The sequence below is a fragment of the Taeniopygia guttata genome, chromosome 9, assembly GCF_048771995.1.
Source record: "Taeniopygia guttata chromosome 9, bTaeGut7.mat, whole genome shotgun sequence".
Lineage (NCBI taxonomy): Eukaryota > Metazoa > Chordata > Aves > Passeriformes > Estrildidae > Taeniopygia > Taeniopygia guttata.
The window spans coordinates 20,935,629-20,962,946 of NC_133034.1; the positions used below are offsets into that span (position 1 = coordinate 20,935,629).

Below are 27,318 nucleotides of genomic sequence, written 5' to 3' on the forward strand. Positions count from 1 at the left end.
CAGAAACGTGGTCGGAGCAGCGGCACGGACGGGCCGGGCGCGGGAGGTGGGTAACCCGAGGAGCACCAGTGTGATGGGAAAGATAATGAGTAACTCCAAAAGTTATTGGCTCATTAACAATGCCCTCCAGGAAGGAATTTTCAGTCTAATAATAGAAGGAGCACAAGCACAGATTCCCAATATGATCTGCAGCCTGTTTAATTCCACTGCTTTGGGAGTAGGGCTCTTGATTTCTCCCTTTCTCTGGCACTTACATAATTTGGGCACTGAAGTGCTAACTCTATTATATGGTTCAACATGAAAACGGAGAATTTTTCAAGCTTCATTAACACACTCTTGCAAAAATTGGCCTCAACTGAAGCTCAGTCATTTTCCAAGACTCACAATCCCTAGCAGAAGTTGTTGCTGAAAATAATAAGATGCGTTTTTGAAAAGCAAAAACAGGATTACAAAATATCCCACGTGATTCAAAATGGAGAACTCAGAATAGATAAAAACTCTACAATATAATTCATCTGAATAGTATTCCTTTTGGGCCACTATACTAAATTTAATCCTAGCCATAGCTGCTATGCCAAAAAAGGCCTGAGAAAACAGTCCATATTTTGGCCAGGGAGGTCAATAACACCTTCAAAATGTCTATCCCAAAATATTGGCCTAAATTTAAAAGTACAAAGTTACTGTAAGGACAATGTTTTTGAATCCTAAAAAATTCTGATTGTGTCTGTTTTCATGGAGGACAAAGAAAACTGCATTTTCCAAACCAAAGGTATCACAAGTCTCAATCAAATAAAGAACCACAGGAAAATAAATCATCTGAAGTTTCAAACCCAACATTTTCTGATTACTGAACCCAAGCAAATATTGCTGTCTTAAAAACAAGTTTATACTTCAGGTTTCCCTAAATATATATGCCAAGTATCTTTATTTGGGTACAAATCCCATTTTAAATAAGAGAAAAAATAGGAAACAAAAAGTAGTTTTTATTTTCCAGTGATTGTGAGAAAACAGATTATATATATTCTACAAAATTCAAGGCACATGTATTCATTATTCATTTTTATCAAAAATAGCACCTTCAAAATAACTTATCTTGTTTTTCATACATGTTGCACTCTCCAGCAGTGAAATAATTGCACTGTCAATAGCAGAGATAACTCACTGAAAGAATGATACTGTAACGGGAATATCCTAAACAGTGAGGTCAGAGCAAGCAGGGTAGAACTAACAAAGCCTCTACCTGGATGTTCTGGCTTTGTTGGCATAGTCCAAACTCTTAACCCTTGGCAGCCCAACTGGATGCTAAAATGCCATAGTGAAAGTTTCAAAGAAAGCATTTGTAGATAATTAAGACTGCTTGTACCAGATTTGGGTTAAAATGAAAAAAAAAAAAAACAAAAACCAAAAAAAAAAAACAAAACCCAATGCATTTTAGCTGTGGGACAGAGATTGAGACTCTGCAGCTTTAGAACTGAGCAGATTTGCAATGGCAATGACAGGGGAGCAGCAGGCATGAGGTGACAGTGGCATCAGTGCCCTCCCTGCCCTGAATGGATCTGCAACTTGGTCTTTATTCAACACTCACATGTTCTGCAGAAGCCTTTTCAGAAAACAAGATGCACAAACAGAACTAGTACCTCTAGGACAAGCAGAATGACCCTTTGTGCTCTAATAAGCACTGGAAAGGCTTCATTGAGAGATCTGCCTCTGCTTTTGGACATCGCCTTCCCAGACAGGAATTAAAGGAGAGAGAATTGTTCAGGCAACAGCAGTGGTGACAAGAAACAATGTGAAATGTTTAAGCTTTATTGTTAAGGAAGATGATATAGAAGAGATTTGATAATATGTAAATGACTCCTTCATTTAATCCCTCCTTAATGGAAGGCAGTATCTGGAACAAGTGAAGCAAGAAAAATTTTGGCTTATAAATAGGAAAAAAATATCTAAAGATAAGGACAGTTATATAGTCATCTCCTCTCTAGAAGTGATGTTGACAGCTGTCAGGAATGACAGCAGTATGGTTGACTGTTTGGTGCAAAAGAATTAATTAGACAACCCCAGGGAGCCTGACTCTTGAGACTGCACTTGAAATACCTACACCTGGGTGTCTTTGAAACAAGATCCAAATGCATAGATATGTCTCAGTAGCACTGCAAAAAACTTCAGGGATTTGATTTTGTAATGCAATTGAGGAAGAGAGGCCATACCAAGATATGAGTTTCTTCCATATTTGAGAGAAATATTGAATAAATCTGAAGGTTGAAATTCTCAGTTGTAGACATTATTATGGATCCATTAGGATCCATTATGATGGATCTTGAGATCAAACAGATAAAAGCCTCCAACAGGGACAGTTTTGGATGAGCAGGACTGTCTCAAGTCCATAGGATTGACAGGCAAGTGTTGAAAGAAATATTCAAGCTGGTGAAAAAAAAAAAAAATCTGTAATGTTCCATTATCACTTCTTCAGTAATGTTTTCTCTATTAAAATAACATCTGCTGATTAATTAAACACCTTAGCATAATAATCAATGCACAAAAGAATAAACCTCCAATATTGATTAAAGCTTGCTTTGAAAACACTTTGAGCTCTTTAATCACAGTTTGTGGAGAGATGGTATTTTCTAGAACAAAACAGAACTGCATAGCAAGTGTGAAAGTGTGACAGAAGAAAGGTACAAAATATGTAACTGTTTAGCTGAGGATGTTGAAACAAAGCCTGTTTAGCAATAGAATAATGTGATGGGTAATTTACAGTGATCTGATGGAAGCTGACTGAATGCCAAATAACCTGTCTTAGTCACTTTTTTTTCCTTCCAGATACTTTGAGTATCTTTTTTCAAAGCTGGCTGTAATCAACACATTATATTAGTTACAAGACCACCTGCAAGGAACAAAAATAATGAACGTTGATGTTTATGTTTCTTAGGGCCATTCAGGAGCAATGGGCTTGATCCTTGCTCTACCATCCAAGTACAGAAAATTATGAGGCTCCATGTGGATAACAAAATTGTTCCATGTAGTTTAGTTACTTCCAATTTTTTAAAGGTATAAAAATTGCAATTTAAATTTATTTTACCAAATTATTAATTTCAAGTTGATTATAATGTAATGAAGTTTCACGTTCTGTTAAGTGTTGCTCTGATGAGCACCTCTACTTGAGGCTGTTTTCCTGAGAAACAGGGAATGGTGAAGTCTGTGGGACTTAAGAATACCTTCCCATGTAAATATGATTCTGGAAGGCCCCTTCCCATCTGTGAACCAAAAAGGCAACCTTCATAGTAATTATCACAGCATTCTACATATATATGACAGAACCTGCCAGCCAAAACCTGCAAACCTACAATTATCCAGTGCAGCAATGCCAATTATTTGCATAAACATTTTTGTTTGGTACAATCCTTCTCTTTCTGTCACCAATACCCTGTTTTTACAGATGAGCCACATCCAGTTTTGTTTATCTTCAGTCTTTTTACCTACAATGCATTAACTAGTTCCAGTGGCTTTCTTGAAAGCATAATGACTTTTCCTGTACTCTAGTGAAAATATATCCCCACAAATCAAGAAGAAGCAGGTTCAGACTAAGTGGTTGAGAAGATTTACATTCTATTGCTAACTCAGTTATTACTCTGCTGAAAACCCCATAGCATCAATATAATGAATCCCTCAACCTCTGCTGCTAGCACAATTTTTCTTCCCAACCTCATTGGCTCCTAACTTTCTGCTTGACCTTTTACAATCTGTGTGTGGCAGAGCTTCATTACAACCTTTTAATGATGCACAAATGGCACACAACACCAAGGTCACAGCACATCCCCAGTGAGAACTTTTCCAACACCTCCTGAGCAGGCAAAGAGTTTTCATTTAAAGAGACAGTTCAGTGGGGAAACAAAACCTTACAATTTAGCATGAGTCTCAACAAATACTAATACCCACCAGAAATGGCCAGGTCATAAAAGGAGCATCTGCTCTCCCAAAAAGTTTTTTTTATAAAAGTTGATGTCTCAAGCCGTCAGTGACCAAATGAATAAAATGCCACATTGAGGAAACTCAGAAAAATTACAGTGCTTTCTGTATAAAAATGATTTAATTCTTAAATATAGAAAAAAACATACAGAGGGGCTAGAACCATTTATCCATCTAAAATACCAGAAATTTTTCTAATATCCCAGTAGTCAGATTATGCATTCTGTACCAAATAATCACCAACTTTTTGTTAACATGGTTTAATCTCTATTCTGCAATTTTCCAACTGGGATACAGGGATACCAATGTTTAGGCCTATTTCAAAAGTATTTCAGGTTTTTTTGTACTGAGAGTCCTATATAAATTCAAAGCACCCTGCTATTCAAACATGTAGACTGTAAAGCACATTATTCAGTATTGGTTAATGCAAAGTCACTGCATACATGCATATATTGAGCGTCAGTTACTGCTGAAGCAGAGTATAATGTTTCAAGTGAATGTTTAATATTATTTTATATGCTTTTTGTATATGGATCAATTAATGCTCAAACCCATAGAATTCCATCTAAAGTTACCTACTAGGCAATGGCATGCTCCTTTACTTATGGCATTTTGATCTTCTCTTTATAATACATATATATGTATCTATAATAAATAATTCCATTCACTGTGTGCAGGTACCTGCATACAGAGGTGCACTCAATGCACTTTCCTGCTCAGTTATTTTCTCTTACAATGGGAGAAATTAGGAATAACAAGCAATTCAGTGCAGGCAGACATTCCACTGTGCAGCTAATCTGTGAGGAGATTTAGGACCAAACTAACCTGTATCTCATGACTAAAATTACAGTGTTCGTAGAATCACAGAACACTTCCAATGCTGAGGATCCACATCTTCTCTGGACAGCTTGTTCCACCACCATCATTGTAAACAAAGTCTTCCTAATGCTCAGAATAAATGTTGCCTCATTCACCTTAAAACCATGGCCCCTTGTCCTGTCTGTACTTGGCAAAGTCTCCTTCCTTGCTCCTTACAGGCTCCTGTTATTTATCAAAAGGCCACAATAAGGTCTCCCTCTTGTCCAGGCAGAGCAATCCCAACTCTCTCAGCCTCTCTCCACAGCAGAGGTGCTCCAGCCCTCAGAGAATTTTCGTATCCCTTGTCTGACCCTATTTAATGAGCCCACATCTTTCTTGCACTGGGGGCCCCAAACCTAGGTGCAGCACTGGAGGTGGGGTCTCACCAGAGCAGAGGGGCAGGATCACCTCTCCCAACCTGGTGATTAATTAATTGAATTAAATAGATCACTTTCTACTCCCTGAATTGTCACTGACACTTTTGACTCTCTCATTGTACTTTCTCCATTTGTAAAAATTACATTAAATTTACTTCTAACCCATGGAAGAGCATAATGACTGTTGAAGTCATGAAGATCTCTGAAATCCTAGGACACACAGCAATCTAAAAATGCAAGGCCATGTTTATGATTTTAGGTATTTGGCTGTTACTGAAAAGGAAACATCAGGAACCAAACACAATCCCTGATACTAGTACAGTTTTACTACTGACATACTGCCCTGGATCTGAAACAGTGTGAGAAAAAACCCAAAGCAACAAAAACCATTGATTGTGGGCACTTGAACTCTGCTTCCTTTGGACAAAGACTGCCAGGGTCGAACTCTCTTTTCATGACTTTCAAAGAAGTAACTACTAAATTGTTCTGGATTTACAACAACATAAATAAAAGCAGATACTGGCTGTGATCCTTCAAACAGCTTGTACAAATACACAGATTTGGCGCAGGAATACAATGTAAGTTTTATACTGAAAACCAATACATCTAATGCACTTAAAAAATGCCACCAAACAAAACCAACCACACAAAACCAACCAAAGAACACTATGGGTAAAACCAAAGTCAGGCCGGAGACAAAACCCCAAAGGCTCCTTTGCCACACTGCCCCAAAATCCTCACCCAGCCTCCAGCAATGCATACCTCATAAACATTGTGAGGCAGTCTGATGCTTACAAGTCATTGATGGATCAGTAATAATTAATGTTTCTTCTCACCTCTCTCTTTGGTCCTATGTTCCACAGAGTTGGTTGGTTTGCTGTTCATACCAGAGAATTAATTTGAAGTAGTAGGACCGGAATATGCGAGTGAAACGTATTATTTTTTAAAAGAAGGCAAGCTCAATATAATGCCTGACACAGCCACTTATAAAAATTCAAGTTCAAGGCTGGATTTTGATCTTGCAGTTCTATAACTGAGCTGTATCTGCACAAGGTAATACACAATATGGAAGCACTAAGAGAACCAGTAAGGAACAAAATTCCTTCCAGAACTGGGAAAAAGCCCACAACCAAGCAAAAAACCTCCAACAGACTAAAAAAGTTTACTGTGAGTTACCACTTCTTTGCAAAATGTTCAACAAGTTTCTTGCTAGAATGACTACTACAGCTATGGCTTCTAAGGGAGAAATCCGGGATTTTATTTTGGGGACTACAGCTAGACTTTCCATATGCCACTTAGACAGTAGGAGGTTCATACACACTGTATAAGGCAGCCACAGGCAGATGCCTCTATTCACTTTTTGAAACTTTTCCTCTTCTTTTCCATATTTAGAAAATTGCATTTCACTTTCCTCACATTTAAAAAAATATACTTAGTAGCCCCCAGCTGTGCATCTCTATCCAAGGTGGGAATTGGACATATTTCACAGGATATTGCCTGGTCTGCATCTGCAAATCTCAAAACCAAAGGGCTCAAAGCTTCTGAGTTGTATTATAGTGGAAGTACCAGGACTTCTCTTTTAATTAATTAGATATAAATTAGTCTTAAATTGCAAATTCTTTGAGATTTTTTTCTTTGTTAACAGCCCCTAAATTACAAAAAGATAAGTCTCCACGTAAATCAATCCATAGTCCCAATACTTTCATTAACATGGTCATGAAATTATAGCAGAATAACAAAGAGACTGTATGTAATTAAGCAGGAGGGGGATAGAAACAACTCAAACTGTCAATCAGCAAATAATGAAGTGTAATGTATGAAAACAGAAAACAGTAAGTGGGGTTTAACGCAATTGTTATTAAAAAAAACGCCATCAAAACATTCCCTTAAGGACCTGGCATTTCTGAAGTATATTGGAAGTTCATTTCTTATTAATTTTATCAGATTCACATGCAGAAGGACAATTAAAATTCTCATTTGATGAAGCTGAGAGTTCTGTATGTGTACAGCATATTGCTATTCACAATGGTAAGATTTTAATACGTTAACATGCTGGGAGAGGCTTTTATTGGAAAGAAAAAAGATATCATTAAGTGATATATATTAATATATACACCCACAGAAAATATAAGGACTTCAGTTTGTGACTTGATTTCAGAAAATTCAGGACTACATATTTTTATTTATTTTTTAAGAGTGGAGGAGGATGTGCAGTAGCTCTGAGGAAATGCAAAGGTTGGAGGACAGAATTCTAGGCAGGATAGAGAATGGAGATTTATTTATGGCTGGGAAGTAAGGCCCAAACCTTCATGGAAAACAAAGCACAAATTCAGTCTAAATCAAAGAGAGCAACTTGGAAACCTGCATTTGCTGCACATGATATCAGGTAATAAGATTTATTTTATCTTCTATGTACATTAATAAGCAATGAAAACCACTAACATGTATAAAACTACACTATGGAAAGATGTGATTAATTGACTTAATGGTTCAATTTACTGAGAATTTTGCATGAATCACATAATTTACCTTCTCTAAAGTTTTGTGATGCCAAAGACACCCAAAGGGACCTTGAAGAAATCTCATTCTTGGATGTTTTCACAAAGACCCAGACAAGAATCTGAGCTGCCTCAAACTTTGATGGCAGCCCTCTGTTTTGGCACAACACCCAAGAAAAGACTTTCAGGTCCTGTCTGTCTTAAATTATTCTAATCCTGGTGGTTTACTCCTAACAATGCGCTCATACCAAAACAGTGATAATATTTTAAAATTATCTTTAAACCAGAATCTGACTTAATTACTGTGGAGCCATTATTAAATTTTTGTTTAAAGTGGTACTTTTTGTCTCCTGGTTTGTTTTTCTTTCTTTTTTTTTTTCTTTTTTTTCTTTTTTTTTTTTTTTTTTTTTTAATTCTCTATTTAGTCTGGTGGCTTTAACCATGTCTTTTGAAGAAGTGAAAATAATCTTCTTAAGTCTTGAAAATACGTGGTTGGTATTGAATACCAGTAAACACAAGGAAGTGCCTTTTCCTCCAAGTCTTGATCTTGGAAATTCATTCTGCCATCTCACAGGAGCAAACCTGAACAAAAAATTACTTCAGAAGGTCTTGCACAAGCATCAAACGTTTACTGGCATGGCCACGTTCTCCAACCCAGTGCCTTCTGTCTCTCTGCTCCCATCTAGAGAGTAACTGTGCATTGCCAGAAGCATCTGTATTCCTATACCTCTTGCACTAAAGTTGCTTTTCATCTGCTCAAGTGGCTTCTACGGGATTAAAACCCTTTGAAAATGTACAGCTAATATACACATGGATGCAGCCAAACCAATTTGCTGAATTAGAATATAGTTTAGTCTGAATTTCTCTATTAGTGTATATAGTAATGGGAGAAAACCCAATAATTAGTACATTGATTTCTACATTACCTTAATTATCAGAATGTGCTTACTGCTTTTCAGATACAGAAGTAGGAAGGCCTTTCCTAACTAAAAGACAGATTTTTCCTGAACAGGAAGTCACCCACACACAGGATGATGCCTAATCTGTATCTAGGATATTTTATTTTATTCTACTGTTAGTCCTTCTGAAGGTGAAAGAGACTTTTGTAACAAGTATGATATATACTTAACTCCATACTTGCCATAGCAGTCAGATTTAGATCATCAAGACTATGTATGTGTACATATTCACATATGCAAAATCTATAATTTTATATCCCCACAATATCTGTAACACCCTAATAAATCAGATTTTTCATCAATATAAATACTGCAATAACCACTCAGCCATATCATGCACAAGGCAGTGCACCATGTTGGAAGGCTGAGCTGTCACATGGCTCTTCAATTTTTTGTTATTCAAACTTATCCCTTAATTTTTCATATTAAAAATTGGTAATGAGGTTCCCTTCTTGCTGAAGAGCTGGCAGAAAGAATCCTGTTATTCCCCTAATGAAGTCCCCAGACAGAACTGACAATTTTCTCAGGAACAAAGGAAAAAATGTTGCTCTAAGCTTCAGGACTGACCCCATTGACTGAAAGCTGTGTCTTACCTTGTTGCAAATTAGTGCACTGAGCAAATTATCTCATGCCAAAAAGACAAGAGAAAAGGCTTAACAGCATTCATGCCCCACTTTTCCCAGTTGGTATTGTCAGCAGTTGTTTTGTGGAAAAACCAAGTAACATCTTAATAAAAGCATACAGCTGGAAATTAGAGACAAAATTGCCATCTATGGCAGGGCTGCCTGGAATCGTTTTGAAAAACTGTCTAGCACAGGTGGTGCTCTCCAGAAAGGGAAGGAAACCATCTTGTAGAGGTGTGGGAAAACAAAAATTGTAAATCTGGGCTTTCTTAGTGACTGTTCCGCACCCTCCCCACCCCCCTTGTCAAGAAAGTTAAATTTTCTTACTCTATAAAGTCAGAACTGATTTCAATAATAGAAATTCCTCTCATGAATTAATGGTCAGGTCTGTTTTCATATTTTATTCTTCTGGTTCACATTACCTTTTCATTCCTCTTTTCCTTAGCATCAATAGTGCAGTGTTCCCTCTGCTACCTTGCCTGTCTGCAGTACTGCTATCCCCCCTTGTTCTGAGGAAAGCAATATAATCTGACCTCCCAGCTTTCAAACTTCCATTCTCCCACTCCATTTAATAACTTAATTTCTTCTGCTTGTTGCTTTGTTGCTGCTCTACCTCTTAAGCTGTGTCCTCTTTCCACCTTCCCCTCTCACTCTGAGAATCCACTAACACGATGCCTCAATGTTATGGCCATTTATTTTTATATTGCAAGTGTTTGAGACATTTATCACAATAAACACTTCAAAAACTGAAGCACGGAAAAAAATATTGAGTCTGTTAGACAAAAAGAGTTCTTCAAATGCAACTGGTTGGCATGGATTAAACAAAAGTGGTCTTGGTTACAGAAGACATCCAAACTAAAGCAGTTCCTTTAAATTCATGAGTTAAATTTGTTTATGATTCTCAGCTTCACCTTTTAACCACCCTCCACTGTGTAACATTTACTTGGGGGTTGGTTTTTGCACAAAAGAATTTGTGCAGGCAGAACCAGTTGGTATTTAGGAGCACAACCTGAGCTCAACCTTACTTAGAAACACAGCCTATGTGTGTCATAAAAACCATTCATCATTTTTCCTGTATTTATTATTAGAGAGGTAAAAGTTTACACTTTCTCTAAGTATTGGCCTTCAGGAGTCAAAACAGGCTTTCTGCTCGCTTAATTTGTTAAAATCAATTTGAAATCAGCATTTTATATTGCAGGACAGAGCCAATCTCATAATATTGACACAGTATAATAACAAACTGTTGAAAATTTCTATTGCAATTCCTTCCTTGTAAGTAATTAGTAACTAGTGTTTTGCATTATAGCATTACTTAAATTCAATTGCTTGACAGAGTTGCTGCATTATTAAACTTTTTGCTCTTGGGGCTTCAGTTTCTGGTTGTGGGGGCAGAACGTCAAGTGGCAATTTTCTGAAGTTCATTCTTGCTGGTAAGGACCACACCCCCTTCACTGATAACAAGTTCACTTGCTTCCAGGAAAGAAACAAATGATTAGGGTTAATTCCCTCAGGCCTTCATTAGGGAACAGATAGGAGGTATCAAATTGGTAACTTCCACTATTTAACCATATTTAACTTGAGCAATAGAAGGCAAACACTTAAAAAGCATGATGATGATTTGTGTCCCTGTTTCGTGTGTTTGCCTAGAGTTGGGCTGTCAAAGGGAAATGGAAGAGTACTTTAAAGAACTGCTTTTATTCATCTGCAGTGAGGCAGTTGGAAATGAAAGTTGGGTCAACCAGTGGCAAGATCCCCAATGTGCTGCTAATAAAGGACTTTCAGACCTACTGACAACAAACAGGAGGCAAATCCAGCCTGCATACACAGGAAACCCAGTGTGTGCTGAGCAGGGAGAGACCACCAGGCTTCTGCTAAGAAAAACACCTTACTGATAACTTTTATAGAATGAACTATAAAATTAAAAATATAATAGTATGCAGTATAAAAATCAAAGTTTAATATATAATACATTAAATATTTGCCCATACATTATACAAATTTTATAAAAAACACATATACACAGCCTCACACCAATGCTCTTCTGAAAGACACACCAATTATTCCCAGGGAATAGCCACAGTGACAGCACAGGCCAGGATATGTCTGGGATGATGTGGTGGCTGGGAATGCCAGGGAGCCTCCCTGCTGTGATAATGATCTGTCTCAACGTTTTAGGGATAGAAAGGGACAAAGAAAAGCTGCAGTTTCATTAAATACAGTAAATTATTTAAAGAGAGTAAAATTGTTCATCCCAGAATAGTTTTTTTTAAAATATCTGTATGGCTGTGAAGCAAACTGCAAATACTATCTCTTGTTTTATAAGAAGGAAGCCAACAAGACTGAAAACTGATTTCTGGAGCAAGTTTATCGTGCAATGATTTGTTATTCTCTATTCTTTTCATTGGGGAAAAAAAGAAAAAGCTGAAACTGTTTTATCTTTGTCTGTTCCTGGAGTAATCCAGGAGAAGAGAAGTGACTCCACCACAAAACCAGAGACAAATTCCTAAAAAATATGTGCTTTAAGAGCATCCCTCAAGTTGTGACTGTACCTGGAGAGGTGTACAGGAGAATAAAACCAGCAGATATTCTGGGTAGAAGAAAAGCAAAGAGATTGCTTTGATCCTTAAATCATAAGCCTCTAAGATGAAGCTTTTTGTTCAAATGAGCAAGAAATTTTCAGCTTTTATGGTAAATATCTATGACCAACTTCAAGATATCCCCAGGTATCTTCTCTCAAGGCCCTGCAGTTATGTGATGCTGCAGAGGATGAGATGTACATTCAGCTTTCAGTTCCCCTTGTTACAATTTAAAGATATTTCTACCCTTCACAAATTCATCTGCATTTTTTTTTTTCAAATGCTTCTATGTTTTGGGGTTTTTATCCAAAAGATGATATATTACAGATAATTTTATTATGCAAAATCTTCCTTTTGCTTATCCCTGACTACTCATGCTACTCCCCCTTTCCCCCAGGCATTCCCCTGGATATTTGAGACTGCTACATCAGGGAGCCAGGAACAGGAACACTGAAAACCTCAGAAAAACTCAGAATCTCAGGAGATTCTGAGGAGACAATCCCTAACCCAGCCTCTTCACAGAGGGGAAATAAGGGAAATAAGCACCAGTTCCAAAATAAAGAATTATGTTGTTATGCTGTTACAGAGAAGAAAGTCACCTTTGAACATGAAGCATAGAATATTACTAGTTCTACGGTCAAAGGAGAAGAATTGCCCATTCAGTTAGAGCAGATCCTGTCACCAAATATCACCAAACTTCCAAATGAAACCCATACAGACAACCAGACCCTTTTCACCAGCAGGGACTGATGCTTTTCAAAACACCTGTCAGAACAGTAGGAATAACACTGCTGCCTGTATTGTCCATTTTCTACATTGAAACTATTTCAGTTCCCAATCTGTCCATTTAATACTTTCCTTAGTGGCAAATCAACTTTAGGAATATGTAAATAGAGTAATAATATATGGAGAACAACCAAAATAAGGAGTGTTTTCATGTTTAACACAAGCCAAAATGAAGAAATTTTTATTCAAATTTTGGTTTTGAGGAATATAATTTTTCCTGACCATGGGGATGGCCAGATGTGAAATGCTGGGATTTTGGTCCTGATCTGATTTTTACCCTGTGTGTTTTAATTTGAAAGAAACCCATGACGATATTTCCAATCTGTCTCTTGCTCCTAAACCGATCATATCCTCCCACGTGGCACTTTCAGGAGAGCCAGTTTCAATTACACTGATTGGACATAGGCAGGATGAGAAAATACACACAGAAAATAGTATTTTAATAACAAATGAGCTATACAAGTGATGAAATTATTAGCTATGTCTTTCAAACTTCAAACTTTGAAGCCCCAAGGTTACCCCTGCCCTGGGCAAAGGTGTGACACTCATGCAGCCTAGGAAGAGGAAGGTTTAGGAGTGGGGAAACACAAGTTACTGAGAGAACTTGAGAGTTCACAGACACAAGACTGCTCTCTCTGTGGGTTAAATCAGGGAAACTTGTTATTCAAAAGCCATAAAGGAAAATATTCCCTCATCTGAGACCTTCTATAGAATTTAAAAGAAAACTGTTTTTCTTGAAAAAATCAAAGAAAATATAAAACCAAGAAGCTTTTTTGCAAGAAAACAAAGAAACGAGGAAAAAAGCTTCAGCATTGACACGGTTCCCTGTCAAGCTATAGATCTGAAGCAGAAGGGTTCTTACTGGGATGTGTGCCACAGAGGAATTAGAGCATATCTAGACCTTGCAGCATGGTGCATCACAGTTTCCTGCACAATGTCATGGTAAATTTGAAGTTTGAAGCTTCACTAAGATTTTATAATATTAATTGTGTCACTGGTTCCATCTTCCAGAGTGAAATAACCAAATATTCAGTTATTGTAAGGGAGACTCTCCCTGTTTGGTGGTCCTGTGCTGTTATTGCAATTTGCAGTTTATCAATCTGTTCCATAATCTATACAGGACATTTTCTTAAAAATTGCCAGTGACCTATTTTATAAATATAACACACTGTGGGTTGAAGACAGGAAGAAATGAATAAATACTGGCGGGGGAAGTGAAAAACTAAAGCACAAGAATAAGTAGTCTTTAATAAACACCAGCTGGCAATAAAATCAGGGGTCTGAACGAAGTTCTAGGAGCTTTTCTGTAAGTGATGGAGCTAAGAAAGGCAAGTCATTTCAAAACTCAGTTGGCTGCACCACTGCAGACCATAAACTCCATGAGTCATGGTGCTACCTTCACTGCATTTATCCTAAAATTGACTATTTCACTGGAAAAATAACCTTTACACTTGATGTAACATGAAGCATGTTGAACACTGTTAGAAATTTATACACATGTTGGTACTTGCTAAACAGCAGAATAATTTTTCCCAGGTTTCAGTTCTTAAAAATAAAAAGACAAAAAAACTCAAAACGAACTAAAGCAAAAAGAAAGAAACTCAACCCCAAACCTCTCTACTCTTGCAACATTATCTTGCTGAAACCTTACAGCAAAATTTAAAAACACAGCAGCTGTCATTTACCAGATTCTCCAGCACTCTTCTAAAGCCAGATAAGATGAATACCAAAATCTCTAAGGACAGTGAATAAACTGCAGTATAAATGGGAAAATGTGAAACAGAATTCATTAAAATACATCAGTAGCTCTACTACCAGCTTAGAATGGATTGATTCAGGAGAAAATCCTGTGCACAACTTACTGAAGTGCTGCTGGCAGGCAGCAGAGGCTGAACATGTGCAGAAGTGATAACTGGGGAGACTGCAGAATGCCTCGTGGCAATTTAAATGCAAAGGCTGCAGACAGCCCAGGCAGATTCTCCACAGCCATTTTTACTGTTTTATTTCATTACTTTCCACAGCAAATGGCCAAGAACAGAAGGGCAGCTCCATTCTTTTAAAAAGTTTCAGTGCCATCACTACCTGCTCAAAAATTTGGCTGTCAGCTCATCACTTAGGTTGTGTCCTTGCAAGGGGGGAAACCTCTGTGATCACGATGTGCTCTGCCAAGGTTGCTGGTGATGGGAGAGACCCTCAGGTGAGGGACACAAACACAGAGATGCTGAGGGATCTATTTATCTTTGCATACAATGAACCTTGCAGTCTAAATTCTCAAGCACACTGAGGCAAAATTAAATTATGAGTTACTCAGTCAAATACCATTCAACAAACTAATGGTAACACCATATTTAATCCCCTGGAACTCTGAATCATTATCCCATATCCCTGAAATCTGTACCTTCACAACCATATTGGACTCTGGTACTTTTCCTTGACTTTTGAATACCTAGACTCACAGTTTAAATGCAGAGGTACTGGCAAAACACACCTGACATTATATTTTATCCCAGTCATCTAAACATGTTAAGATATCCCAGAAAATTTGCTTGGAGTAGGGGAGTGGAGTTGGCTCTGGGCTATGTAAACTGTATCCAGTCTATCTGGATTTGCTCATTTTGTATCTTGCCAATAAGAAAACAGATAAATAAATCATATCCACAGCTGATCCAAATGGCCACATCTTCAGAAGTCCTTAGGGAAGAGCAGACGAACAACAGATGTTTTGGAAATAAACCTATGTTAGCATGGGTGGATCAGCAGAACCTTCAAACGAAGATTATGAGCTTAAATTGCACACCATCCTACAAGAGATGCCTTTTGAATAAGGCAAAAATGGATTTGGATATCCAAGGTAGTTTGTCTAAGTATGCAGACAAGAACACACAATTTACAATTGCCACTGGCAGCAACGTTCCTGAGACTTTTTAACTGAGGAGCATTATCTCTGACAAAATCCAGACCATCTTCTGGTTTTATTTTTTTCAACCAACTAGGAATTATACTATATTTTGGAACATCATTCATGACTGTTGCTTTCCTTAGCCATGCTGTTTTTGCTTTCCTGATATTTTGATAGTTATTCTTTACATTTTATTTGCTTAGATTCTTCCACTAATTATCTTAAGATATTTTCATCCATCATGGACTCATTATAGTTGTCACAAGACCAGTCCTCCCATGTACAAGTGGATATTTTTGTAAATTAGACACGCAAATGTCCATGGCCTATTTAATAGTTCCTAATTCTGCATGCACAGAAGTAATGCAGAGACAGCCAACTAAACCCATCAGTGCTCTGCTTCATGGTGTTTTTCCTGTAACAAAAGCACAAAATATGATAAAGGGCTGAAATGAAGGCAACAGAGCTATGCTTTAGCTAATTATGGTTAGGAAAAAAAATACAACTTCATGACTGCCATTTGTCACAGCCTTAACTTTGCATTGTGGGAGGGGTAGCAAAACACCAGCAGGACTTTGCCATCTACCAACACACACCACACTGTCAGTCCCTTCTCGGAAAGTCTTCTGGAGATAATACTTCTGGGAATGACGCTAATTAGTGTCACAATCAACCTTACCAGCTCTGTAACCCTGTTCCCAGAAACAGCATCTTTCTGTAGAGGTTTTCCAGGAACAATCCATGGGATGTTTATACAGACAGGCAAAAGATGCAATAGATACTTAAATATACAGGAGGCCAACAAGACCCAGGCTCTTAAAAGGTGGAGATTTTGCTAAGGCCTGTTCTTTCAAAACAACACATAAGAGCATGTTTTAGTCAGAGAAAACATTACTATTGATTAAATTGATACAATTTTTATCAAACTGGGCTCCTTTTTGCAGCACGAAGTGCACACCATCTTTTGTGTTGTGTAGCACACAAAAATCAGGAAACTGTGACCGATCTGTTTGCTTTGGCACAATGGAAGCTTCCAGCTGATCTGAAACAACAATCCAAATCCTTTACCAACACGAGCAGACACCTTCCACAGTTTCCTTAACTGCATTACAGGATTTGGACCCCAAGAGCAGCTTCAGAGGTAAACAGGAAGGAATTGGGACGCTTAAAAGGCAGCTGAACAGGTTACAGACATTGATTTTATAGGGAATTAGGTCCCTAACTTGGTTAGGTGCCTTATGAAAATCCAAGCTCCTGCACAGTTAGATGCTCAGGCAGCAGAGAATCTGGCTCTTGTTTTCAATATTTAAAGCTATTGCATAAAGTACCAACCCTTTTATCATTTCAATGGAACTCCAACTCCCTGCACAAACTAAGTCTTCCAAGTCACCACATCTGAATCCATTTTCCTACCCAGATTTCTGCAGCTGTTTTTTCTGCCCCTTAGAATCAGGTTCAAGCAGTGATTGGATGGGGGAGCAGTGCTTAAATAGTCAACAAATTTAATTTGACCACTAAAAATTAAGGTGAAAGTCACTCTAGTGTGCAGCATATTCACGGTCACTTAAAATCAGCTGAAGCATTCTAATTAGCATTTATGTCAGAATATGGCATGAATGCTAATATAAAATGGATCCTTTACAAGTTTGCATGGATTTCCTCATATAGCTACTGTAATAGATTTCCTTGTTAAAGCAGATCTAATTACAACTTTGGGAAGATGAATATACCATGAAAAAAAAATCTACATTAAAAAAAAAATCTGATTTACAGTATTAAATACCTCATCAGACAGATTGAAGGGGAAGGGCTGTTTTTAAGGATTCTGCAAAGGTAAAAACTGATTTTTACAATTTATCATCCTTTACAAGAGAAACAAGAAATCTGTTTGGTCTACTTTTCTTTTTCAGCAGATACTAGAAATTCTTTCAACAAAATGGTGTCATCCTTTTTTTAACCCGCCTCACTAAAACACTTAAATTTTGATAAAAATATAAAAATATGTAAATTTTGCTTCAGCCACGATTTGTTTTTTGTACAGAAGGAATTAAAAATAAAGCTAATTTTGAATAATAAAATGGCTAACTGACTTGATCAGTGAAAAAAGGCACCTTAAAACCTTTATTTGATTCCAAGGATAGATGGTACCACGGATAATTTCAGGCACTCTCTGCCAGCAGAATGCTGAAGAATCCACTTGGAGCGAAACCTGCAGAATGCATGTGCTAATTTTCATGAAGGCAATGCGAATTTACTCATTTGAATCTTGGCTTTAGTTTAAGGCTTATTGGAAGATCAAAATATTTTGGGTAATGTGCCTGGCTGAGGTTCAGAAGGCATCCTTTCCACATCATCACTTCCCTTACTGACCAGACTCCAACAGCAACCACAGCAACAAAAAGAAAGTGGAAGCAATCAAAGCTATCAGGATTTTACTTCTTAGACCAATTAAAGAATGTGAAGAATATTTTATTCAACTTCTGTTGTTTTTATTGGCAGTGACCGTGAAGAGGACAAAATCTTTTGGCAGTCATTAGACAATAAAATATTGCCAAAATATTACATCTTGAAGACCCATCAAATGTTGGAGTCAATGTAATATGTGCTCAATGCTCTTTTTTCCCCCCTGCCATTTGGAATTTCTGCTGTCTTTTCCCTTTGTGCTTGTTAGAGAGAAAGGAAGGACCAAAATGATTTAAAGATTACTGGCTCAGACAAATTAAGAGGGTTTCTTTGATACAGGTAGACAGCAATGAGTGTTCATGTTCCAAAATTTTATTCCTGCCTCATAGTGGAGACCTTTAAATAGGAACACAGAACTATGGAACGTCCCATGGCTCATTTGCTGAAAGCAAACTCTGACCACACTTAGCAAATTAAACCCACAAACAAAGGGAAAAAACCCACAAACTGTAAATCTTTTGTCAAAGACAAAAGATTGTACATCAAGAAACCTCACCATAGTTTTACCTTCACAAAAGCTCTCAAGTGACCACCAATCAATCAATATAAACACGGCTTTGAGTCAACCTTTTGGCTATTTTGTCATAGAGAGGATATGAAACACTGAAAATGATAAAGACATAGAGGATTGTGAGACTCTGTTCTTCTGGTTATTTTATTTTTCTCCCTAGTGATTATCTTTGTTTTCCTAGTTCCATTCCTTACATGCCTTACAAGGAAATATTACATGAGGAAAAGCACACGTGCCAATTTTCTGATCCTTCAAAAGGGCTTATTCATTGAAATAGTCTTTAAAATGTAAAGTGGTGCATGTATCAACTATTAGTAGAATTTTCTAACAAGACTGTAAATGTAAAAAGAAATTTATTCATATCAAATTCTATTATCTATGCAAGATGGCTCAAGAACATATATATACAGACATGGAATATACAGCATCAGAAACTAGTAAAATACCAGATAATTATGAAGAAACAGCCTGCAGATTTGATTATAGATATGAAGCCTCTCAAGATTTTTACACTTATTTTAAGCAATGTTGCATTATGTGCCTACACTGTTATTTCCAGAGCTGAAGGAGAATGAGCACTATTTGTTTTTAGTACTGCTCTCTGTGAGAATGCTACTTCACATTTCCAGCTTGAGCTCCACTAAAATGCTAACAAGGAATTATTAGATGTTGAGAAGCAGGGAGACATCTGCCAGGCAGAAAGATGATAACAACCTTCAGTGTCTGCTAGACCTGGACCTGCATCAGAATCTGGTGTGAGACCAGAAACAACAATTCAGCCAAGCCCAGAGGAGAAGTTTCAGCTTGAAACTTCCCCCACAAAACCAGCAAAACCAGGAGAAGAGCATGAGCAGTAAGAGGAGGATGCTTGAGCAAAGCTGCGTGGTGATGACCTGTGCCAGCTCTCTGTGCCTCCACTGGTGTGTGGCAGCTCTTACAGTACACCCACAGTCTCCAAAACACAGCACTGCTGGTTTTAAAAACCAGTATTTTCTTTGATTGGGCTAACCTTCTGCTAGAAATCTGAACATTTTTTTAGAGTGGGGAAAACCATTTCAAAAATTGTATTTGTTACAATATATTCCCATGCTTTCCCTCAAGGGAATGAAAATACAGTAATTTATGTCAGGATCCTGAGATGACAATGACAACAAAACAGGATTAATAACTGCTACAGACACCTTGCCAAGGAAAGTCATTCAGTTAATGCTACAGAGAATGCCCCTGCCAACCCACCAAAGGAAAAAGCACAATTCAGAGATTGCTTAGTTTACTCAGTGTAAGTATATTTAGCAAAGGCCCTGGATCAGAAAGAGAGATGACACATGTTGGTGTAAATTATAGAGTAGGAAATGGGACAAAGGCAGAAAAAAATGGGCATAAATTGAAAAAAAAGTAATTTAGAATCCAACTCCAGCTATGACATAGAATGTGATACCAGTGATGACCCTCTATCATTTTGCTGAGAAAATTTGAAACTCATGAAAAAATTTTTATTCATGCTTCTCTCTACTTGGAAACTGAGATATTTCCATGATTTCAAAGTGCACATTTAGAGATTTGTGAAAGTACTTACCAAAGACTCATATTCCTCAACGACCACACAATTTATTAGGTCAAAATTGCAAACATGCAAACTGCTCAGCAGAATGCAAATATACAGGTTAGGGGCAAAAGTAAAAGAAAAAAAAGGCTAAAATTTTACTAATAGCACTATAAACTTTACAGCACTTTTTTTTTTTTTTCAGTATAGACTCATTTTTTAAGGAAACAGACGTGTGACTCTGACAATTTAACCATGCACGTTTTAACCAAAACTTAATAAAAAATAAAAGCTATTCAGTGAATACTAATAGGAAAGTATTACATTTATTTAATCCCTCACACAATGGAGCCAATGTGCCTACCAATTGGGCTATTCACACATAAATTGTATTTAATGGCTTCCTGTTAATATGCTGTAGTTATATAATGAAACCCCAGCAATTTTGCAGCTCAAGCATCTGTGTTCCTCTACTGCCATCAAACTGAACAGTAACTGAGCCAGGAAAGGACATTTGACCTTGGAGCTTTAAATTTTGATTATTCCACCATGTCAAAAAAAAAATAAAAGAGATGTAAAGTTACCTGTAATTTTCTTTTCCTTAAAAGGGGGAAGGCAGTAATAGACCTCATATTTTAGTAATTTAGAACTGATGCAATTTCACAGGAATTAATTAGAAAATTGAGGTTCATTTCAATACAAACTGGATCTGGTGGTTTCTGCAATAGTCTTTTGGCACAAAATTGATTAGGTGAAGGGAAAAGACAATAATTCAGCAATAAGTTCATAAATTTTCATTCAGAAAAATAGAAAAATGGATGAAGCTGAGCCTTAGCTCACACAGATTCAATTTTTTAATTGTGTGTTTCACTAACCGTGAACCTTTTAACTAATAAGCAATTCAGAAATCTGTCAGAGGAGAATTTGTTAGTGTATTGTGCTTTAGGAAACAGTTCAGAAATATGTGCAGCACACAGCAGGTAGGTGTGCTGTATTAACTTATTCCTACACTATTTAAAGAAGGCCAGTCAGGACCCCATGATACTTTAAGGGGATTTTCAGGACTTTCTGCTTTACATTGACAACATGGAACGTGCAGCATGTGGCACAGTGAACTCTTGGCTCCATTGCAACCACTGGTATTTTTGATGTTACACAGAAACAATTATTTTTCTTGGCCTAAATGTCTGTCATGCAAATTTGTCTAGTAAAAAAAAAAAAGCTTCCTCTGAGCCAAAACTATTACAAAAAAAGAGAGCCCCCTGCCAAATCGTGCTCCATCTCCATGTCTGCCCCTCTGCAGAGAGGAAACAAATGCCTCCACACCCCTTAGTGGTGTCTACAGCAGAAAACTGTCCTGGTGTCACATCACAGCTCAAATGTAGAAAATTCCAGCTCCACTGAGTACATCACACATCTTACAGGCAGCACTGCTCCCCTGCACTCAGGAGATGAAAAGCTGGCTGGGTACAGATGTGGCTGGTGGAGAACAAAGCTTTAATTAACGAGGCAGAGACGCTGAACTTCAGTAGATTCTAAATGATGTGTTTGATTCTTAAACACCAAACTGACTTGCACGTTCTTGAGTTCATGCTTGAGTACACCATAAGGGCCTTTTCGTGTAATTTAAGATTCAATCAAGCAGCAGCATCTCACTGCAGTGCTCCAGCACGGAATCATAGGATGGCTTGGGTGGGTGCTAGGTAAGAGATGAGCCAACTTCCTTTCCTTCCAAGGCTCACCGGTTTATGTGACTGACAGGGCTGTGCATATAGCAGGAAATAAACCGAAGCCATTTTGGTAGAACTCCCTGAAGAGCTTGATACAATTCATGCCAGTAGCAATGGTTTCCAGTCTGAGTTTCTTCCAGACAAATGGCTCTCTAGAGAAATTTAACAAATCCATTTTCTGTATATCAGTAAAGTTGCATCTATCCACTTTACTGGACATTCCCATTCACTTCATCCACATTTTCTTAGGATGCTGTGAATTTGCTAATTTATGTCCAATGCTTAGGCATTATTTATGAATTTTTAAAATAACTTATCACACTTAAAGCCTAAGGAATTTAATCTGAATTAAAAAATATAAATTAAACATGTCATAAAAATAACTTTACATTATTGAGTCAAGTACAGGTCAAAATTATGTCACATAGGAAAATCAACATGTTTGTAACCTGCTGCACCATCTACTGACCAAAAGATACTACAACAGACTTCAGAAAAATGCTACACAAGCCAAAGAATATACTTAAAGAATAATAGGTTTATATGTGATAGACTGGCTTCTCTAAGGGGTGGTGCTGATGACCCTGATACTTTGGACTTTGTTGCAGTGATACTGTAGACAGTACATATATGTGGGGCATAATTGCTTGAAGTTTTATATGAAAATATAAATATTTTTGGGGCTTTTTTTTTTGTTGTTTTAATATTTGATTAAGTTTCAAAATGGCTAACGACCCATAAACACTTTTTATGGGATTTTTTCATTGGATCTTTAAGGTACAGCTGTCACAGAATTCAAGCTTTCCACCTTTTGTCACCTTTTCACCGTATATAGGTCACACATCATAAAAATGTTGAGTTTTCCTTGGTGACATCAAAAGCTACCAAAAGCAGCTGTAAGATGTTACATATTAAAAATAAAAACCCAACAAAAAAGAAAAGGACTATTAATCCATTGAGCCTGGAGAGTCTCTTGCTCTATTAAGCTTTACAATTATTCATTGTAATTGCATCACTTTTGGGAAAAAAAAAAAAAAAAAGCATAGAAAAATCAGACAAGACACTTTTTTCACTAGGGAGAAAGATACATACTGCAAGTCCAAACTGTCCATAATGATACTCTGTAACTACAGATGAGAATTTTTCCTTTCCAAATGATTGCTGGAAAAATGCAGCAGCACATGATACATTAAAAGTATTATTCCCTCTTTACAGAGCAGCAGCATAACTACAACACAAAGAATGCACTTATTTCCAGCTATGTATATACAAGGAAGAGACTAGAAAACTGGAAGGCAAAAGGAGAGCTGAAAAAGAAGTAATTATGAAAATGGAAAGGAGAGTTTATGAAGTAAGAGTATAAGCAATAATGTGCATAGTTTGGCTATTCAATTACTAAATGGACTCATTGTACTGTGTACAAATTTTTCAAGGATGGAAACATGAATAAATTTCATTGACCTTGCCAGCTTTAATGGGTTGACAGAAAGAAGAAAAAAGTTTAATAGTTTATGTTCTTCAATTGTAAGCAATCCTAGGCTCTCTAATTCCAGTCTATATTCACCAGTCTTGTTGGTGAGTTTTCATAAGGATTATCAAACACCAGAAACAAAGCACAATTTTTCTCTCTTATAACACTGCCTTGCATTACTTCGGGTGGAATGTTATGATTACAAATTTGTTAGATATTTCAATTAAAATTCAGGGGGCAAAAATGGCACATAATTTCATTTAGAGTTTCCAATCTTTTAGATAGGAAAATTAAGGCAAAAGAGAAGAGCAATGCTAGAAATTATTGAAAAACTATAACATGAAGGATCTTGACTAGTAACTTTTGGATCCAATCCCAAATTCATAACACTTCCATCAGTAAAGTGAAAAATAAAATCTTGTTAAGCACTTGACAAGGACACACACCCTTCCTAGACCTGATGGAAGCCCGTGTGTGTATGGCTGCACACAGAGCTACAGGAGAGGTTAACAAAGCTGAGTAAAACAAATCCTGCACCAAAACCCATCAGCTAATGCTTAAATGGTGTGAGGATCTGTGAAGGAGTTTTGAATGAGTTGGAGATGGGATTTCTGAGTTGCTTTAGATGATGTGATTTATTTTTCTTATCTTCTACATAGGCAGGAAGAGTGAGTTCAGCTCACATCTTCACTACATGGCTCAGTACGTCACAAGACTTCTAGTTACGAGACCTTTTAAAAGATTTTTTTAACTAATAAAACACTGCCAATAAAGATATTTATGTTTTTGACACAATCCTTAAATATTTCGTCTTATGGACTCATGCTACGGTGTAAGCTTTCTTGGCTAATTATGCTATGACACACAAACTTAAAGTATTGTACATTAAAACTCCAAACTTTCTTCTACCTAGCTGAATATGTCTCTGCTTTAAACTATAAATCCACATTCTTCTTTCTAGCACCTAAATTTGGAAGTCTTTTCCAAGGTTATAAATAAAGTCCTGTGTTTAATTCTAAGCTTTGGCTTACAGGCCCAAAGTTCTGTGAGTCCCCCTCATTTCAAATTCCAACAAAATGAGTTGGTTAATACCTAGATGAGAGCAATTCATTTGTTCCACAACAGAGACACTACCAAAGACTAGACAGTTTCTCTCTCTACATGGTATAGATAAAATCCTGTTCTTTACAGCTGGAATAAGGGACAAGAGGCCACCATCTAAGTCACATAAACCACAAACAAACTGGGGAACCTACAGGCTGCTCTAACAAACAAACTATTACACTAAAAAAGCAACTGAAAAATTCTACAGGAGTGCCATCAGGAGCTGTTATGTATCAACACAACACACCCTGGAGTGCATCAGGAGCATAAAAGCAGTCATGAAAGGACTTTCTTATTCAGATTTGAATTTGTGCCAGCCTGCAAACCCAAATCAGTAAACAGAGCTAGCTGGGTAGGGATTTGCCTTGTGCTGTTCAGAGGTATAGGATGTAAAATCCATATGGTGACCCCACTTGAGAGCTCATGGTGCCCAAAAACTTCTTAACAAACCTAAATGATGCTCCAGTTTAGGCATATTACTCCTCCTTTCTGCTTGCTTACCACTTTTAGGCGCTTTTATATAAACCTAACAAGCTGAAGTTCCTTTTCTTCTATAACCATTGAAAATGTATAGAATTTTATAGACTTCAATGAAGCCTGACCTATATCCTCAGCATTAAATGCAAAATACTTCTTTCAAATTATTGTGATTAAAAAAAAAAATCTGATTCCTTCTAGGATAGGATCCTTAGTTCTGCTAGTTAGGTGAACATTAAGCAGAAACATCTTAAGCAAAAGCTTTCTTCCTTTTAAAGTTCACTGGAGTTGCCCTAAATGAAATTAGTACTAAAACAAGTTATCAAATAAGGCTTCATGATCTGCATAACAGCTTTTGCTTATTGACCACCCCACAAAATCTAGTTATACCTAAATTAAATTAATTTATATAATGGTCCTCTTCCCCCTCAAGGCTGATACAGCAGTGAAAAAAAATCTTAAAGGTGCTGGTGTTCACATCAACCTGCCCTGGAAAAATAAAATAAAACTCATCATCTCAGCTGTATAACTTTATGCCATATCAACAATTCTTTTAAGTTGAGGATTCTAAATATTTCTCAGCTGCCACTTGAGAGAAAACACACTGTGAGAACCTAATTGCATTCACATCCTCTGGGAACTTGTGGAAGAAAGGTAAAGTTACCAAGTGCTCAGTAAACCTAAACTTTTTTCTTTTTCAAGAAAGAACAGAACACAAGAACCATTGACTTTAGGCTGCTTCACTTTATTGATTTTCAAGTAATCAAAATTATAAAACTACCTATGAGCACTTGAAAGAGGACATTGAGCAAGGCTATTTCAATTCAAAAGTCAATCATACCTTGCAGGTGAGAAGGGAAGTTTTAATTTCACATTCTGACTTCGGAAATTATTTTCTCTCAATCACACTTTACACTTTCAGAACCAAGATGAAGAAATACAGTTTAAGTCTCAGAGAAAGAACCAGCAGAATGTAATTCCAGGACAAGCCATAAATTTGTACACTTTCAGCAAAAATAACCACCTGCACACACGCAAGATACCAAAGGGTTATTTGAGCCTCCATTGTTGCAATAAAGTCCCCAAGTGTCAGAACTACAATGAATCAGAAGTGCAATATACCTCAGGTGTATCAGACAAAATGATATCATTATGGGTTATATGGCTAAGGCTGTAGGAAAAGCAAGCAGAGGTTTCCATCCCATTGATTCCATTGCTGCAATACAGCCCACGCAACCCAACTCGAGCACTCCTCAGAAGGCAAAATTCAGCCACAGGTTTGGAAAACATCCTCTAAGCAAACAGACTCCAAAATATTTATTGTTAACATGGGATCACACCAAGAGGACCCAGAGTACCAACATCTAAATTTGCAAAATGTGGCTGAAAATATGAAAGGGGAACAAAAAATTCCATCTCTTTCACAGACATGAGGCAAGCCACAGACGGTTTAAACAGTAGAGATGAAATTTTGGTACAAAATAATTATTTAGATTTGCATATCTGGTGTAAGCTCCTCAAAAGAGGATGGGTGAGGTTGCATCTTTAAATTTATACATTAGGAAAGAAAATCTGTTTCATGGTATGGCTCTAAGAATAGATTGCTTCCAACTACTGGCATCTCCACTGTTTGAAACCAAGAAATATTTCCATGGGAATCATCTGGGAGCTTCTGCTATGTTTGGGAAGAGAAATGGGGGGACCCATACCTGCTGTTTGTCACCCTAGTTCCTTAGCCCTTCCATACCAGGCACAAAATAAAAAAAAAAAACAAACATTTGCCTCGATAATATTTAAAGATTCTGCAAAGCTGCTTTTTGTGATGTTTAGTGACGAAATGAATGTAGGGAGATTCATGCATCACTGACACCAGCCATGAAAAACAAACTGCAGTATTTGCCAAACACCAAGTTATAAAGTATCATTTAGTTGTTTCTCTGCAAAAAATCAGATTAATAAGCATTATTGTATGAAATAGTCATGAATATGCATTATTATACAAACATTTTGCACAACAGCTGTGAGTTGTTTACTAATTCCTGGTTTAAATCATAATGATATTATTTTGAAGAGGTGAATATCGCTGTAACTATGATTAAAATGAGGCTTAACCAAGTAGCCAATGGAGTAAACAACCACATTATCACCAAGAATATCATAGGATTTTGAACATCACAAAAATTTTTATTAAAGGTAGAATTCAAATTTCTATGGAAGCAAAAAATTTCTTTTTTTTTTTTTTTTTATGTGGATATCAAAACAGGTAGAAACAAAAAAGGGTTTTCAACTGTCTCAAGGAATATTTTTTTCCAGACACGTTTCAATGCAGACTCTGAGAACAGAATTAAATTTACAGCAGGAAGATATGATGGGAGCATGAAAAATGAAGGACTTGTGTGTTTCACCTTGTTGAGATCTTAAATTTTAAAATAAAAGAAACTATGTGTTTAATGCAAGGCAGTGGACAGCTCTAAATA

The 27,318-nt window shown here is 37.0% G+C and overlaps 1 protein-coding gene and 1 long non-coding RNA gene across 16 annotated transcripts in view; one reads left to right on the top strand and one right to left on the bottom strand.

Moving 5' to 3' along the window:
• NLGN1 (neuroligin 1) overlaps positions 1–27,318 on the bottom strand; it is a 424,671-nt gene that overhangs the window by 88,494 nt on the left and 308,859 nt on the right. The window lies entirely within an intron of this gene.
• Positions 1–27,318, top strand: part of LOC121470435 (uncharacterized) — a 105,659-nt gene that overhangs the window by 12,625 nt on the left and 65,716 nt on the right. Inside the window, exon 2 of the long non-coding RNA XR_005981373.2 lies at positions 1–27,318. This exon is cut by the window's right edge and continues 65,716 nt beyond it. This is a non-coding gene — a long non-coding RNA (uncharacterized lncRNA).